General features: G+C 44.3%; 1 pseudogene across 1 annotated transcript in view; it reads left to right on the top strand.

Annotated features, from left to right (window-relative positions):
- The window catches only part of LOC310791595 (intermembrane lipid transfer protein VPS13C-like), a 141,799-nt pseudogene that overhangs the window by 89,956 nt on the left and 32,548 nt on the right, over positions 1 to 19,295 (top strand). The window contains exons 46-55 of the transcript in view: positions 103 to 172; positions 488 to 599; positions 1,464 to 1,577; positions 1,694 to 1,818; positions 4,877 to 4,958; positions 5,287 to 5,400; positions 7,149 to 7,224; positions 9,981 to 10,144; positions 12,585 to 12,630; positions 13,088 to 13,211. The product of the transcript in view is annotated as an intermembrane lipid transfer protein VPS13C-like (transcript). The remainder of the gene's footprint in view (positions 1 to 102; positions 173 to 487; positions 600 to 1,463; positions 1,578 to 1,693; positions 1,819 to 4,876; positions 4,959 to 5,286; positions 5,401 to 7,148; positions 7,225 to 9,980; positions 10,145 to 12,584; positions 12,631 to 13,087; positions 13,212 to 19,295) is intronic.

Here is a 19,295-nt window from a genome sequence, read left to right as displayed (position 1 = left end):
ACACACACACATACACATACACACACACACACACACACACACACACACACACACACACACACACTAGCCTCGCCTATTAACCCGAATGGTGTTTGTCCTCAGAGCCGAAGCCGTTCATCGACATCTCCATCATCACCAGGTTCAACGAGCACAGCCAGGTCCTGCAGTTCAAGTGAGTCCAGTCATGTTGTGGTGAAGGTCACATGACCCTTCCTCATGTTTTAGTCCATCTGTAGAGCACCGCAAGGATGTTAGCACTTCCTGGTTCCCTCGTCGGGAAGTCAATGGGATCTTTGCATGGGGATTTTGGTTAAATGCCTGAAATAAGGTCTGTGGTTAACAAAGGTTTATGAAAAACGATATTTGTGTTGAGCAAGATAATCTTCACAAATAAGGACTACTTTTATGATTTCTGATGCGTCAGGTAATGCTTACAGGTGTGTGTGTGTGTGTGTGTGTGTGTGTGTGTGTGTGTGTGTGTATGCAGGTACTTCATGGCTCTGGTGCAGGAGATGGCGGTGAAGATCGATCAGGGCTTCCTGGGAGCCATCTTGGCTCTGTTCACTCCAGCTGCCGATCCGCAGGCTGACCAGCAGAAGGTGGGTAATTCAACCGGGGAAGAAATGACAAATATAGAATATGAAATAAGATATAAGATTCAGGATTATTTTAATAGCCGTAGTAAGTAATCTTGTTACAAATGAGGAATTAGTATTACTAATTCCTCATTTATAACAAGATGACTTACTATGCAGCACAATGATCACAGCAATACAAAACATGGAGCAGACAGAAAGACAAATCATATTATCTTTACAATTTAGTATGTGGGCTCTGATTGTTTGTTTGTTTCAAGTAGGGATGTCACGATACTAGAATTTCTACTTCGATACCGATAGCCAGGAAAATATCGATACTCGATACCATTTTCGATACCACGGGAAGGGGGGGTGACAACACATCAAGAGGCATAAAAATAAAGTTAGACAGATGGACGGACAGACGCACACTTCTCCATCATCTAGACCTGATCAAACTTTGAACTTAGACAGCAGGTTAGTCCTGCTCTAGACATCACAACACGTTTAGCTTGTTGAAGCAACAGATACCCACCAATGATAGAGAGGGGGAAATCAGTGATTTTTGATTAAAAGAAAGCACTGATGGTATCATAACTGTTGCAAATGAGTATTGTATCCATTTCAATTTTTTTTGTATTGATACTTTTGATACTATCGATACCTGTTGCAAATGAGTATTGTAACCGATTAAAATGTTCAGTATTGATATTTTTCGATACTAGCGATACTTAGTAACCCTAGTTTCAAGTCAAGCGTCAATTCACCCTCTTCACCCTGTGTGTGTGTGTGTGTGTGTGTGTGTGCGTGCGCGTGTGTGTATGTGTGTGTATGTGTGCGTGTGCATGTGTGTGGGTGTGTGTGTGTGTATGTGTGTGGGTGCAGACTCGGCTGATAGAGCGTGACCTGGAGCTGCTGCAGGCGGAGCTGATGGAGGCGTCGCTCACCGACACGTCAGGAATCAACTTCTTCCAACACTTCCACATCTCCCCCATCAAGGTGCACACGCACACACACACACACACACACACACATACTGTACACACACACACACATACTGTACACACACACACACCTGTCTGTCTGTCTGACCTGTCTGTCTGTCTGTATCTCAGCTGCACCTCAGCCTGTCTCTGGGCTCTGACTCCGCCCCTCAGGAGGCGGCGGCCCTCCAGTCGCTCAACCTGCTGCTGAAGAGCATCGGCGCCACGCTGACCGATGTCGACGACCTCATCTTCAAGTGAGTCTACAGACCGTATAAAACTATGACCTCATCTTCACCGTATAAAACTATGACCTCATCTTCACCGTATAAAACTATGACCTCATCTTCAAGTGAGTCTACAGACTGTATAAAAATATGACCTCATCTTCACCGTATAAAACTATGACCTCATCTTCAAGTGAGTCTACAGATCATATAAAAATATGACCTCATCTTCAAGTGAGTCCACAGACCATATAAAACTATGACCTCATCTTCAAGTGAGTCTACAGACTGTATAAAACTATGACCTCATCTTCAAGTGAGTCCACAGACCGTATAAAACTATGACCTCATCTTCAAGTGAGTCCACAGACCATATAAAACTATGACCTCATCTTCAAGTGAGTCTACAGATCATATAAAACTATGACCTCATCTTCAAGTGAGTCTACAGACCATATAAAACTATGACCTCATCTTCAAGTGAGTCTACAGACCGTATAAAACTATGACCTCATCTTCAAGTGAGTCTACAGACCGTATAAAACTATGACCTCATCTTCAAGTGAGTCCACAGACCGTATAAAACTATGACCTCATCTGCAAGTGAGTCTACAGACCGTATAAAACTATGACCTCATCTTCAAGTGAGTCCACAGCCCGTATAAAACTATGACCTCATCTTCAAGTGAGTCCACAGACCATATAAAACTATGACCTCATCTTCAAGTGAGTCCACAGACCGTATAAAACTATGACCTCATCTTCAAGTGAGTCCACAGACCATATAAAACTATGACCTCATCTTCAAGTGAGTCTACAGATCATATAAAACTATGACCTCATCTTCAAGTGAGTCTACAGACCATATAAAACTATGACCTCATCTTCAAGTGAGTCTACAGACCGTATAAAACTATGACCTCATCTTCAAGTGAGTCTACAGACCGTATAAAACTATGACCTCATCTTCACCGTATACAACTATGACCTCATCTTCAAGTGAGTCCACAGACCATATAAAACTATGACCTCATCTTCAAGTGAGTCCACAGACCGTATAAAACTATGACCTCATCTTCAAGTGAGTCTACAGATCATATAAAACTATGACCTCATCTTCAAGTGAGTCTACAGACCATATAAAACTATGACCTCATCTTCAAGTGAGTCTACAGACCATATAAAACTATGACCTCATCTTCAAGTGAGTCCACAGACCGTATAAAACTATGACCTCATCTTCAAGTGAGTCCACAGACCGTATAAAACTATGACCTCATCTTCAAGTGAGTCTACAGACCGTATAAAACTATGACCTCATCTTCAAGTGAGTCCACAGACCGTATAAAACTATGACCTCATCTTCACCGTATACAACTATGACCTCATCTTCAAGTGAGTCCACAGACCATATAAAACTATGACCTCATCTTCAAGTGAGTCTACAGACTGTATAAAACTATGACCTCATCTTCAAGTGAGTCCACAGCCCGTATAAAACTATGACCTCATCTTCAAGTGAGTCCACAGACCATATAAAACTATGACCTCATCTTCAAGTGAGTCTACAGACTGTATAAAATATGACCTCATCTTCAAGTGAGTCTACAGACCATATAAAACTATGACCTCATCTTCAAGTGAGTCCACAGACCATATAAAACTATGACCTCATCTTCAAGTGAGTCTACAGACCATATAAAACTATGACCTCATCTTCAAGTGAGTCTACAGACCATATAAAACTATGACCTCATCTTCAAGTGAGTCCACAGCCCGTATAAAACTATGACCTCATCTTCAAGTGAGTCCACAGACCATATAAAACTATGACCTCATCTTCAAGTGAGTCCACAGACCGTATAAAACTATGACCTCATCTTCACCGTATACAACTATGACCTCATCTTCAAGTGAGTCCACCATATAAAACTATGACCTCATCTTCAAGTGAGTCTACAGACTGTATAAAACTATGACCTCATCTTCAAGTGAGTCCACAGCCCGTATAAAACTATGACCTCATCTTCAAGTGAGTCCACATACCATATAAAACTATGACCTCATCTTCAAGTGAGTCTACAGACTGTATAAAAATATGACCTCATCTTCAAGTGAGTCTACAGACCATATAAAACTATAACCTCATCTTCAAGTGAGTCCACAGACCATATAAAACTATGACCTCATCTTCAAGTGAGTCTACAGACCATATAAAACTATGACCTCATCTTCAAGTGAGTCCACAGACCATATAAAACTATGACCTCATCTTCAAGTGAGTCCACAGACCATATAAAACTATGACCTCATCTTCAAGTGAGTCTACAGACCATATAAAACTATGACCTCATCTTCAAGTGAGTCTACAGACCATATAAAACTATGACCTCATCTTCAAGTGAGTCTACAGACCGTATAAAACTATGACCTCATTTTCAAGTGAGTCCACAGACCGTATAAAACTATGACCTCATCTTCAAGTGAGTCCACAGACCATATAAAACTATGACCTCATCTTCAAGTGAGTCCACAGACCATATAAAACTATGACCTCATCTTCAAGTGAGTTCACAGACCGTATAAAAATATGACCTCATCTTCACCGTATAAAAATATGACCTCATCTTCAAGTAGGTCTACAGACTGTATACAAATATGGACGTAGCCACCGTGATGTCACAGTGATGTCACCCATTGGTTTGTAAACTCCTGTTTTGAATCCTCGAGTTTGGCATTTTGCTCGCCATAAACGCATCTCAGACGTTGTAAAATCAGCCTCACGGGGCTTTTTGCATTTATAAAACGGTTGCTATACATGATTTTAACTTGACAACATAAACATTTCAAACTGTTCCCTAGCAACACAATTCTGTGAAAAGTGTCTATATTTATATTGAACCAAGCAGTTTCATCACTCGGTACTGTGGAATGTCTTTTCTCTTCCCTTCCTCTTGTACCTCGCCTGCTCCTATCTCTCCTACCTCCTTCCTCTCTGTCCTCTCTCTCCTCTGTCCTCTCTGTCCTGTCCTCTGTCCTCTCTCTCCTCTGTCTCCTCTGTCCTCTCTCTCCTCTGTCCTCCCTGCAGACTGGCCTTCTTTGAGGTGAAGTACCAGTTCTACCGCAGAGACAAGCTGATGTGGGCGGTGATCCGACATTACAGCGAACAGGTAAGTACATTTCAAAATGTTACATGATACACGCTGCTAATTGTCTTAATTGTCTCAAGCTTACAGGCAATGATATTTTGTGTACTTTTTGTAAACTTAATATCGAAATAATCTCACCTACTTATCCGGGAATACTTTTTTAAAGCTGCTAACACTGTCAACTCTTTTAATCTTAGGGATATTATCTCTTATGATAATACTCCAGATGATGGCGCTCTTGACTTAATTTCATTATCCTATATGCAATGAAATCACTAGCTAAGATCTCACATGACGCGACGTGACGTCATGTGACCAGCTGTACTGACGTGACCTTTGACCCCTGCAGTTCCTGAAGCAGATGTATGTGCTGGTCCTGGGTCTGGACGTGCTGGGAAACCCGTTTGGACTGATCCGAGGTCTGTCAGAGGGAGTGGAGGCTTTCTTCTACGAGCCTTTCCAGGTGACACACACACTCATACTCATACACACACACACTCACACTCATACACACTCATACACTCACACTCATAAACACACACTCAAGTCCTATCCGGGATCGGGTAGCCGTTCCAGCAGGGGACCCCAAACTTGGCCACATTAGCCAGCTCTGACTGGGGGATCCCCGAGGCGTTCCCAGGGCAGCGTGGAGACCTAGATACCTAGCCCTCCGTCTGCCATGTGGTCTCTGCCCAGCTTGATGTGCCTGTAACACCTCCCTAGTGAGGCGACCAGGTGGCATCCTTACCAGACGCCCGAACCACCTCACCTGGCTCTTTTCTACACGAAGGAGCAGCACCTCTACTCCAAGTCGCTCATGAATGACTGAGCTTCTCACCTTCTCCCTAAGCGAGATGGCACCCTCCTGAGAAAACTAATTTCAGCCGCTTGTATCCGTGATCTTGTTCTTTGGGTCATGATCCATCCTTCATGACCAGAGGTGAGGGCAGGAACGAAGATCGATCGGTAGATCGAGAGCTTTGCCTTCTGCCTGAGCTCTCTTTTCGTCACAACGGTGCAGTAAAACGAGCACAATACCACTCCTGCTGCTCCGATTCTCTGACCCATCTCCTGCTCCATCGTCCCCTCACTCGAGAACAAGACCCTGAGATACTTGAACTCCTTCACTTGAGCCGTTTTCCCACATGCGTACCGGAAAATTACCTGTAAGTCAATATCGGACATTTCCCTTCACACCTCTCCTCTCGCATATGAGAATCTAGCAGCTAAATTGCCTGTATGTTGGGGGGCGGGGCGGCACTGCAGAGCGGGTGGGGAGTGACGTGTCGGCAAAACTCTGAATGGTGAAATAAGTTTACTTGTTTATCCATTCACCTGCGTCGCGTTGAAGCACTTTTTACAGACTGGCTTTGTTTGATGTGTCCGGGCTTGCCTTCGCTGTCGGCAACGTAAGCAAAATACTTCCACATTTCGCTTCGTGCATTTGCTTCGTCTGTGTCCCTGTCGGGCTGTGCCTGTGACTGAAGGAGGAGGAGGACTGTGGCCAGAGAGCGAGCAGGCAGCAGAGAGGAGAGAGGGGAAAATCAGCACGCCCACACATTATTATCACAAGATCATTTCGCCAGTTTGCTTTAATGTGCACGAATGATTAGATTATGCCCGCTGGAACATTAAGCAACGTGTGTACACCTCGCCCATGAGAGTGTCGCGGGAAATGACTGGACCCGTTCTACACTTGAGTCCGCTATCGCACATACCGCTCTTCTGACTGGATCGAAACTGGTGAAATGTCCGCGATGACGGGGTCGCGCTTATACCGGCACGGCGCCTTTCTCACATGCAGGCATTAGACCACGTTCCGGTCATTTTGCGGTACAAAGCGCATGTGGGAAAACGGCTTTGGAGTAAAAGACTTATTCTCTACCTGGAGGTGACAATCCACCGGTTTCCTGCTGAGAACCAAGGCCTCAGATTTAGAGGTGCTGATCCTCATCCCAGCTGCTGTGACCTGATCCAGTGAAGTGCTGAAGGTCCCAGACTGATGATGTCATCAGGATCACATCGTCCACGAAAAGCAACGATGTGATCAGCCCATCAAACTCCAACTATAACCACAGTGCTGTGTGTGTGTGTGTGTGTGTGTGTGTGTGTGTGTGTGTGTGTGTGTGTGTGTGTGTGTGTGTGTGTGTGTGTGTGTGTGTGCGCGCGCGTGCGTGCGTGCGTGCGTGCGTGTGTGTGTGTGTCTCTCAGGGAGCTGTTCAGGGCCCAGAGGAGTTTGCTGAAGGTTTCGTCATTGGAGTGCGGAGTCTGCTGGGTCACACTGTGGGTAAGGACATTTATACCTGTTGGTGTTTCCAGTCTGTTTCTCCCTCCTGGTCTGACGAGCCGCCGGGGACACATCACTAAAGTATGTTTCCAGTCTGTTTCTTCCTCCTGGTCTGAAGAGCAGCCAGAAACATCACTAAAGTATGTTTCCAGTCTGTTTCTCCCTCCTGGTCTGAAGAGCAGCCAGAAACATCACTAAAGTATGTTTCCAGTCTGTTTCTTCCTCCTGGTCTGAAGAGCAGCCAGAAACATCACTAAAGTATGTTTCCAGTCTGTTTCTCCCTCCTGGTCTGAAGAGCAGCCAGAAACATCACTAAAGTATGTTTCCAGTCTGTTCCTGTCTGTAAAGTACAGACTCAGTCTCAGTCTGACCGGCTTGCTGTAGGAATCAAGAGCAACTGACACTTCATCTGCCTAGATTAAAAACATATTGCTGAATGAGTACTATGGATGAGTACTATAATACTACATTCATATTAAACCTATAGATGTAAAAACAAGGCGTAGGACTTGACAAGTATTGTACTTCTTCCTGCTCCTTTTCGGGCCTGATATGCAAAAGTAAATTGCTTGAGAATTTGCTGTATATGCTGTGAACTCTAATTGACTATTCTTGCTCGCCATTTTCTTGCCTATATTTATTTTATTCTTTATCTGTCTTTTGTTTTTCACCATGTTGGAAATAAATCTAATCTAATCTAAAGTACATACAGACCTTCTGCCCGAATGTAATCTATTACTTTCACACACAGATCCCACAATATTGCCGTGGAAATATATGCTTGACCCTCCCCGAACAAATGTTATAGCCGACTATTTTCACTTGTGAAACAATGTTCAGTGTCAATAAAATCATAGGCAGCGCGCGGGCATCACGCATTATGGGACAAAATTTAGGCAAAGCACATAAACAGCTCGCCTTGCACTATGAGGTAAGAAAGGCCACATCTGACCATGAAATAAAATATTAAGTTAGGATGCATAATCATTGAGTGCCAATGACGACTAAAGTCGTCAATTGAAAAAGTAACGTTCAGTGCCAATGACGACTAAAGTCGTCAATTGCGTTTTTTGACGGTGGGACGTGGATCAAAGCCAGACCCATCTCCTGTAAAATTTTGGGGCATGTTGAATGTGTATAACCTATTTTACCGACCCATTAGGTGGCGACAGTGCTCTCCAGATTAGAGAAAGGCGAGGAAAAAAGAGAGAAGAAGTCATGGGAAACGGAAATCGCATCGATATGCATGAAGCATAACGTTAGCTGTGCCTGTGAACAGCAGTCAATCTGCTGCCACAATTGAGCCCCTCCGTCTCCGCTGCAATAGCCCCTCCATATGATTTAGTTGCCGACACCAGTGTCTTTCTGAAAAGTTACATTATTCTCAGCTGGGAGCCGGCGACACGCTGTGAAAAAGCGGGGGGATGCAGCGCACTTTTCAGTGCAGACAGAGCAAACGCAGAGCGAGAGCAAACGCAGCAGAGCCCCAGAGACACTCCCACGGAGGAGGAGGAGGGGGGTGGGGCACGCAGGGCAGCAGAAAGCCCAGAATCGGACGCAGCTTCATCCCAGCTCACAACCGAAACCCCAGAAACGAGCGAGTCCGATCCAGACTGCCCCGACGAGCGGCCGCCATCCAGGCAGCAGAGACTCGCCTGACACAAGCAGCACTCAGAGCGAGCAGAGCCACCAGAGACACACCCACAGAGGAGGAGTTTGCAGTAGAGGGGGGTGTGGGTGCTGTTATATTGAAGGAAATTACTGTTCAGATGTTTCAGGTCAGAAAACATTAGCTTCAGAGTCAGTGATTTGCTTGAAATGCTATATTTCACAAAAGGCTCAATATCTCAGCTCCTAGATGGAAACGCCATTTTTTGCTGTTTTTGACCTATCTTCTCCGGCTGATAACTAAAGAACGGAAAATGATATCAATAAATTTTTTTTGCTGCTGATACAATAGAGTCTCATCGTTCTTTGTGCGTGTTCGGTGTTTACATAGTAATATCACACAATATTCTGTGGGCCTCGAGAAATCACTGAAAACGCTCTGAAACTCTGGCACTGGGAGCGTCCGTTCTCCAAAAGTGGCTGGCACTCAATGAGTTAAGACCAAAATTATTACAATTATCGCCAGTATGGCCAAATCACATCCACAACAAAACTACCAGATTTTTAATTTTTCTTTTCTCCACTAGACAGTCCCATAGATTCTGGTTTACAACAGGTTTTCTCTAAGTGTGTTGTTGTTGCTTTGGCATTGTTATTGCCAGCTGGTATGCTGGTAGGCTGCAGATGCGTTCCATAACACTCAGAATAGGCTACTGTTTTATTGTGAAGTTGCAGAGCGTTACAGCAATATACACGTGTTTACAGCAATATACATGTTTTACAGCAATATACATGTTTTACAGCAATATACACGTTCATATTCTCTGATTAGTCGATGCTCCAAGCCGGCAGGCAGCACTCTTGCCTCGGCTTGGAAACGGTAGTACGCAGGGAAGCGGCCATTTGCCCAGTTCTCTGCGGATCCCACTCGCGTAGGGGCAGAACACGCTGAATCCCACTCCATTTGGGGGCAGAACACGCCATACAAGCACCAGGATTGGCTAACGTCACCTCAAAACGTCAAAAAAGTTTCCTTGTGTAACCGGGTTAGGAACTTAACTCCCTGTGTCTGTAAGTGTTGCTGTATGCTACTGTATAAGCAAGTGTTGCCAGTGTTGTCTGTTTTAACTGAAGCATCTGTCCACCAGGTGGTGCTGCAGGAATGGTGTCCAGGATCACGGGCTCGGTGGGGAAGGGCCTGGCAGCCATCACCATGGACAAGGAGTACCAGCAGAAACGGCGGGAGGAGATGAACCGGCCGCCCAAAGACTTTGGAGAGAGTCTGGCTAAAGGAGGAAAAGGCTTTCTGAAGGTATGCTGCTGCTCAGGGTGTGTTTTCACACCTGAAAGTCCAAAACCAAGGTTCACTCTGTTTTGTTACTTTGGGCCTGTCTGATTCTCAAGTGAACGAGCAATATAGGTGGCATTTCTAGGTAAGAAGTTGTAATTAGGCTGTCTGAAACCAGTTTGATACATAAGTTCACTGAATTTGCAACCTTTCTAGGTACCTGGTTATGGATCATTTTCGAGGAACCATACCATGCACACTTTGGTGGGTTAGGGTATCCCATGATACCTTGCGTGAAACAATGTTGGCTAAATAACAAACATATTTCACTTTCTTTTCGTTTTTATTCTAGGATAGTCAATAACAGCCTTTACTTAAATTTAGTGCAGTCAGATGTTTGTACAGTGTCAGGAAAGTCACTTGAACAATAGTAGGAAGCATCTTACCTGACGGTGTTCTGGACAGCAGCCGCTAGTTAGGTTGCTAATATAACTAACGTTAGAGAACTCGCTCCGCCCACCCCAAAGCAGGACTACACAGCCAGGATGATAGCACCATTGCAAACCTTCAAGTGTAAGTGGAGTTCGTTTTAACTGTGCTTTATTAAATGATAAGCTGTCATGACTTCCCATTTGTAGCGTTTGTAACATTTTCGTTAGCTGGGTTTTACGCTTTTAATTTGAAGGTGGAAAGGGGAAATGGTGTATTCGTAGATTGAATTGACACTGGTCTGTCAATTCTATCAGTTCATATGTACCATTTCCCTTTTTCGCCTTCAAATTAAAAGTGTTCACGGTAGCCTGTGAAGCCTCGACCTTTCTGGATTATAAAAGTAGTATAACGTTAGAGAAAACAGCCCCCAGCCATGCAGTTTTATACAAATGTATTGCCAAATGCTTTGGGATTCAATTGATCAATCTTGGTCAGAAAAAATCTTGTATATTCAATGGAAACAGCACCAGTGCGACCTGTCGCGTGCAATGCTACCTTCAAGCATGAGGACGTCTGAAACTAGTTATTTTTCATCCACCTATATTAAAATTAGTTACCTAATTAATCAAGTATCTAGTTAGGTAGCTAGGTGATAGGAGCTCACTTGAGTTACAGACAGACCCATTGTGTTTATGTAACCTGCGTTGTGTTGACATGTTAAGGCACACATGGGCAAAATACGGCCCTCGAGTGCCACCTGTGTGCAACATGCAAGATACCCGCTGAATAAGTGTCCAAATGTTCATGTCATTCTGGCCAATACTCCACTTCTGTTATAGCATTTCAGTCTGGAATATGGAATATCTTTCAATAATCTTTATGACTAAAAGGCTACATTGAAGTAGAAATGTAAATAATGAACTCATTGGTTTGGGATTTCTTTAGTTTCAAGAGTGCATTTTTGTTCGTGTGACCCTCAACACAGGCTTTGAGAATCCCGGGCCACTTACTGATACTTATGCTTAAATTAACCCACTCATATTCTGGTTTATTTCAAGAAAAACATTTCGGCTAGTGGAAATTATAGTTGGCTGGTAACTTTAAAATCTAGCAGCCATATTGGCAGGTGGTCAAAGAAGTTAATTTCAAGCCCTCAGAGCAGGTGGTGACATAGGAGTGAGTGAGAAAAGGATGAAATATTGGTGGTTAAGACTGAATAATGACATCACAATTGTTAATTTAAAATGAGTTATTCCTCTAAACATGCCTTCAAATGCACAAAATTTTTCGTGCTGGCGCTGTTCAGCCCTCAGCAAAATCTGGTAGCGATGACATTTTTTGTGGCCCTCTCTATCATCAAAGTTATCCATCCATGGGTTACGGCATGACAATATTTGTTCGGCCCCCGGCAACAATCTGGGTTTCTCATGTGGCCCCCCATGAAAAATAATTGCTCATATGTGTTATATATGAGCCCTTATCATTTTAGTGAGCCCCTGTGTTAAGGGCTTGCACAGGGGCGGAGCGGGATTCGATCCGCCGACCTCCCGCGTCCAAAACAGCTGACTGAAGCTCAGTGAAATGTACTTTGTGTGCACTGTGGATAAAGTTTTAGTGAGCTTCAGTCAGCTTGTACATACAGCAGCGTGACCCCATTGACCTTGCATTGGTTTTTGGCAGTTTGAAAAAGTAGAGGTAAAATGGACAGATTTATCTCAGGAGATTGCTGATGTCAGCAATCTCCAACCAATCATAATTAGATATGGGCATGCAGCATGGACATAAACACTGAGGGGTTGTTGTGTCCATGGTGTTTGCACCTGGTTTTATAATAGCTGTGAAAGTTTTTTAGACTCATTTGGGTGAGTAATTAATGTGATCAGCTGTGATATCCTATAAAAAAAAGAGAGATATTTGAGAGTGGATTGCCAGAGGCTTTAACCATTAAGTCTGATGCATTGGTTCACACACAGAGATAATTGGCTGTGTTTGCTGATTGGTCTCAAACTCACCGCCTCTCGTCTCCCCGCAGGGCATGGTGGGCGGAGTCACAGGCATCATCACCAAACCGGTGGAGGGTAAGTTTCCTCACGACACACTGAGCTGGAGGGTCTGCTCAACTGACCTGCTGATGGGTGAGCGTGAAGCGTGCTAGATATGAGCACACCACCTAGAAATGACCAGGTGAAGCGTGCAATATTTCTAGTAGACTCTATAGTTTACTCTATAGAGTTGACTGAGTGAGTGCAGGGTGTTTGTGAAGGTGATGAGTTGACTGAGTGAGTGCAGTGTGTTTGTGAACGTGATGAGTTGACTGATTGAGTGCAGGGTGTTTGTGATGGTGATGAGTTGACTGATTGAGTGCAGGGTGTTTGTGATGGTGATGAGTTGACTGAGTGAGTGCAGGGTGTTTGTGATGGTGATGAGTTGACTGGGTGAGTGCAGGGTGTTTGTGATGGTGATGAGTTGACTGATTGAGTGCAGGGTGTTTGTGATGGTGATGACTTGACTGATTGAGTTGCTGTGTGGCTGCAGGGGCGAAGAAGGAAGGAGCGGCCGGCTTCTTTAAGGGCATCGGGAAGGGTCTGGTGGGGGTGGTGGCCCGGCCCACTGGCGGCATCGTGGACATGGCCAGCTCCACCTTCCAGGGCATCCAGAGGTATGAAACAAGCGCTCCTTAAGACTTCCTTTACTTCAGTTAATGTGTCATTTTAATTTCTGTGTTTTGGTGGTAATACCGTATTTCCTCTAATATTGGCCCCTGGCCTTTATTTACCTCAACTTCAACTACTGTTTTTTTTAGAAGCAGGCTTATATTAGAGACAGATCGGGAGAGACCATAGAACATTCCACTCGGACCAAAACTTTAAAAAACTACATCCTAAACTAAATCCGCAATTCTTTTACGTTTTGGTCTGAGTGAAATGTTATGTGGTCTCTCATGTTCCTAAATATATCTGTACCGTTTGGTTTGAACAAGTAAAACAATTTTTATAAGCATTTTACGAAATGTCTATGGGAAAATAAATGGCGGATGAAAATCTCTGGTACAGTGCTGAAGCAGGAAGTAGGCGGTCACTTTGCCTCTCTATTTCGTCGTGTCCTGCGCTCATGTGCAGATAGATAAATGACGAGTGTTGCAGGAGGGGGTATGGTAGACCGTACAGGCGTACACAGCTTTCCGTTGGCTTGATAAATGAGGGCTCAGGAGTTTACTGTATTCACTGTTGTTTTTTTCCTTTGTTTTTTACCCAGCCTGTGTTTGGGGCCGGCCAGTATCAGTGACCAGGCTTTTAATTGACTATTAGAGGAAATATGGTATTTAAATATTTTTGCACAGTGTTTTGTGTGAATTTCTTTAAATCCATCTTCTTTAACATAGCAACGCGGTGCTCATTCTGTTTGTTGTATTTTGTGTTGAACATGTCATGTAGTGTACCGTGCTAACCATGTTGTCTCCTCTGTTCTTATTCTTGTGCGCTGTCTAATTTTGACATTCTGCTTGTGTTTTTTTGTCTCATAAGTTAATGCCTGGGACTTTTTTTGTTTGTTTGTTGTTGTTGTTTTGTTGTTGTGTGAGTATTTGAAGGAATGTCCACTCATTCATAGCTACTGCTATTAAAGCAGCGCTCCTTAATCACTAAACACACAGAGGAAACACTGCTGTGCCAGCAGGAAAATGCACAGCTCCTCAGTTCAGGATCAAAATAAAGGCCCTAAAGATTGAGGAGATCAGCTTTAAAATGCATTTCATATTGAGGTTAAACTAGGGCTGCACCATAAGCAAAAACAGAAAACGTATTGCTATTATATTGACAGGTATTGTGATTGGATATGAATCAAGATTTTAGTGGGAATGCAAATTTTTTCGCATTTTCACTGAAATATATAAATGATAATGGGATTTTTATTGAGGTCTGTACCCAACAAGCATGTTCCCTTGCCTCTGGAGAATATGATTTGTAGGCCAGGGTATCAGTGGCGTGTCCAGGCCATTTTGACTGGGGTGGCCCAGGTGGGGCACAGACTCAAGCACGGGTGGCACTGAGTGCGGCATTTAGGAAGGATGTAGAAAGGTTTTTCCCTCGCCAAAATTTAGCCTAAATCTGGGGCGATATTTACCCCCCTTGCCAACAAGCTAGAATGACATGCTTGGTAGTAATGGACGCCTTACGTCTTCTAGTTTAATATGATGCCAGTATCTTTACTGTAGCTTTAACATTGGGCCTGCCACAGCCTCTAGCCTCAGGAGTTTGGGGTGGCACCTGGGGTGGCCAATTAGATTTCAGGGGTGGCCAATTAGATTTCAGGGGTGGCCAATTAGATTTCAGGGGTGGCCAGTGCCACTCCCTAGAAACGCTCCTCCAGGGTATCTCTGTAGCACCACAATGCTTCATTTAATGGTATGTTGTGACACATTTTACCTTTATCAAACGGCAACTACTCCTGCGATTTGGATATCGATTAGATTAATTGTGCAGCCCTCGTTTACCTGTATGTCAGATTGAGGAGAGCAGCTTTAAACTGTATGTCAGACTGCAGTTTTGCTAGGAAGCGTGCTGGCATGAGGTGTTTTTCCCCCGCAGGTCGCAGACAAGACAGGTAAGTGTCTGCATTGTGTAGAACCTGAAGGACTTCCATCCATCGTGTGTTTCCATACTGAACCACTACTGTGCTCAGTGAGCAGCCAGAGAGAAGTGACTGGATTAACACTCCACCTTCACACACACCTGTCCATCACTCTAACGCTGCCAGTAACCCCGCCCCCACACACACCTGTCCATCACTCTAACGCTGCCAGTAACCCCGCCCCCACACACCTCTCCATCACTCTAACGCTGCCAGTAACCCCGCCCCCCTGAGTAACCCCGCCCCCCTTGCCATGCTGCAGCATTGTGAGTTGAACAGACCCGACCTGAGGAAAGAGCCGACAGTACCGCTCCTTCACTACAGACACAGCGTGCGTTCAGACACCTTCTGCACATTAGCATGTTTGAGTTCGCTCCTTCTCATCGTTTTCAGCATGTTGAGAGGATCAGCGCTCTCCTCTGCCAAAGTGATGCATCTGACATTTTTACAAGCTCTCTGTGTTTGAAACGGAATTGTATCGAATTTCGGACACTTGCGTAATTTCCAGTGTTTACCAACATTGTTATACAGAGTTCCCAACTGAAAGATAATTTACATAAGTTCTTACACATTTATTAATAACAATAACAATAGTAATAATAAGAATTGATTGGATTTATATAGTGCCTTTCTAGACACTCAAAATGCTTCACATATCAGGTGAGGGATGGGAGGGAACTCAACTCATCCACCACCAATGTGTAACACCCACCCTGCCTAGGTCTCAAATTTCATAAGTATCTATAGCCTACACATTTAAGAATATCAAACACTAACTTATGAACTTAGTCACGGACAACATCCCACATTGAGCGACAGCGGAGAGAGTCGGTATTGGCTGGTAGATTTATGGAAAAATAAGAGCTTTGAGTACATAGCCTGCACTTCTTAAAAGTATCTGTAACATTGTAAAGGTAGAGTAAAGGTTTATTAATATTGAGTATATGAATACACGACACAGTGGAAAGTAAGTGTCCGGAATTGGATATGAATTTTGAATCTCATAATAAATGTGCTATCATCCAATTGTAGAGACTGGAAGAAAATCAAGGTCAAAGCGATATTAGATAGATTGAGGATTGTTAATTTCTGACACACTTAAGTGAAAACTGTACACTGTAAAATATATTTGGTATATGATTGTGTTTTGTTTTGGTCGTATGCTATCTGGAATTGGATGCCGTGCATCGTCCAATAAACAATAAGCATGAGTAACGGCAAAACAAACATGGAAGATGAGCTTGTGCTTCCATTTCAATGATCATCACGACATGAATGTTAAAAAAAACTCAAGGCACTGGGGGCTAGCTGTGTGTTTATGATTTCAGCAATATGGTAGTTTTTAAGAACTTGTAAACACTGAACAGTGTCTGCAAGCTAGGCTAATGCTAGCTAAATGCTAGCCAAGTTAAACCTCAAACGCATCTTAGTTTGCAGTGCGCTTTGCTTTGTAAACATGTGCAAAAGGTGTCATCTGAACGCACCCACACCCGTATATACTTCCTAAACATTTCAAATGTATGAATCACGTAGACTAATGAAAAGAAAAGCTTTGTCTTAAAGTCACATAGAACACCACACATTCATCCAAGCCCTGCCTCCTCTCTCCTCGTCTGTTCTCTCCTCAGAGATTGGCTGACTGACTGAATGAGCACATGGCACGGCCATGCAGAGTTTGGAGTGCTTCTTCTACCACAACTTGTTGACCATTTAGAACATATCTAAATAGTAACAAACCTTTTGTCCACCAGTCATAGTGCCAAGTTCATTCCAAAGTTCACTTCAGCAACTTCACAACAACTCATTCAATACAGTTAAAGTGCAGAGCTGAAGCTGAACTTATTGCTCTATAAAATACATGTAAAACCAATGTAACCTCTAACAGTGATTTTGCAAAGTACCAAAGGCATGTTGAAGATGAAAAATGGCAGCTTGTGTAGAATGTGAAAAGCAATAAAGAATAGTGTCATCTGCATAGAGGTTGACATCTCAGGCTCTCGAAGACGTTGCCACAGCATTTATATACAAGGTGAACCACACTGGCTTTATGGGTAATGAAGTCCTCCACCCACCCACAAGAAGACATTTAGGTGTGAGGAGGTTTAGGTTAATTTCCTTAAAACGTTACTCTTGCCTAGTGCAGCTTTGAAGTTAGATTTTAGGCAACATTATATGGTTGATCAATGCAGGTGTCAGTTTGATCAAAAACCCAATCAGTACCTTCAGCTGTTCGTGGAGCTAAATCAGACAGTAGGTCTGGATCATCATGTCTCTTAACCCTGAAACACCAAGACCGCCGCCCACGGCTAAAATAGATATTGTTCTAAAATCTTCTGACCTGCTAATCATGCTTTAAAAAGTCAGGTAAATTTCAGCAGGTACAAGTTAATCAGCTTTTCAGTGGTATCACATATGTCACCTTTTCATGCACCCACACACTCACCTCACGTCACCCCAAAATACACCCCCCCCCTGCCCCCCATCCCCCCCCCATCCCCCCGCCTCCACAGTACTGGAGACCCATCCGTCATGTAATCTGCATCCTTTACTGTGACCACTCGCTGGATTCTGGATAACCTGATGAACTTACTGTTCCATGCTTTCACTGTAGAGGTAACATAAGGTGAGATGTTCCAGCAAACATTTGACTGCAACTCGCCCGTTTTGGCCTTCACATAGTTTGCTTTGTTTGAGTTTGGTCCCTCTGAGTTGGAGAATGCGGCTGCTTGTGGCACCTCGCTCAGCGCTGCCTGGTGGCTGCTTGTGGCACCTCGCTCAGCGCTCCCTGGTGGCTGCTTGTGGCACCTCGCTCAGCGCTGCCTGGTGGCTGCTTGTGGCACCTCGCTCAGCGCTGCCTGGTGGCTGCTTGTGGCACCTCGCTCAGCACTGCCTGGTGGCTGCTTGTGGCACCTCGCTCAGCGCTGCCTGGTGGCTGCTTGTGGCACCTCGCTCAGCGCTGCCTGGTGGCTGCTTGTGGCACCTCGCTCAGCGCTGCCTGGTGGCTGCTTGTGGCACCTCGCTCAGCGCTGCCTGGTGGCTGCTTGTGGCACCTCGCTCAGCGCTCCCTGGTGGCTGCTTGTGGCACCTCGCTCAGCGCTGCCTGGTGGCTGCTTGTGGCACCTCGCTCAGCGCTGCCTGGTGGCTGCTTGTGGCACCTCGCTCAGCGCTGCCTGGTGGCTGCTTGTGGCACCTCGCTCAGCGCTGCCTGGTGGCTGCTTGTGGCACCTCGCTCAGCGCTGCCTGCACGCTCTGACAAAGCATCTTCCTTTGCAAAGAGATGTTCTGCATCGGTTGCTTCATGTTCTCTCTGAATGTCAAAAGTCCTCATGAGCTTGAGATTATAGGTAATTACTAATGCATAATTAACGCATTGTGGTCCTTAGTGTTATTGTGAGTTTCCATGGTAACTTACTGTAGATGTTTGTAACCTACAAACACCTATACAAAATCCATTGTATATAAAGAAATATATAAATAACCGCCTTGTAGTTGTATGCCTCCATCAACAAGTCAAGTTACAGTTAACATGTCTGTCCAGATGACTAAAATATACTGTATATGTCACAGTGAAGTTGAGCTTTGAACTTAAAATGTCATTATTTCATCCTATTAGACATTTGGGTGAAATTTTGCCATAATTAGCTGAGTTATGACCAAAAAGGGTCTTTTGTGAGGTCACAGTGACCTTGACCTTTGACCACTAAATTGTAACCAGTTCATCCTTGAGTCCAAGTGGATGTTTGTGCCAAATGTGCCAAATTCCCTCAAGGTGTTCCTGAGATATCGCGTTCACGAGAATGGATGGATCCCGAAAGCAGCATCATGCAGCTGGCAGCAGTGTGAAGGCAGAAATCTGGGCAGAAAACTGTCGAGCTGATTTGCTAAATCCCCAAATTCTCCAGTCACTTTCCTTATTTAAAGGACTTTGCTCATTTCCAACCAGATTCGTATCATTACAGTGTGGCTAGTATTATGCAGATAAACAATGTTTACCTTCTCTGCATGTTTCCTGCACCGAGAAGATCTCTGTTCAACTGCCTGCAGAAACTCCGCCCCTGCCAGTTGGTATAGCTCATTAACACTCGTTAAAGGCTGGCTCACACTACAGGATTTT

Source organism: Poromitra crassiceps (assembly GCF_964638095.1).
Source record: "Poromitra crassiceps genome assembly, chromosome: 16".
In the NCBI taxonomy this organism is placed as follows: domain Eukaryota; kingdom Metazoa; phylum Chordata; class Actinopteri; order Beryciformes; family Melamphaidae; genus Poromitra; species Poromitra crassiceps.
This window is presented reverse-complemented; position numbering and strand designations above follow the sequence as displayed.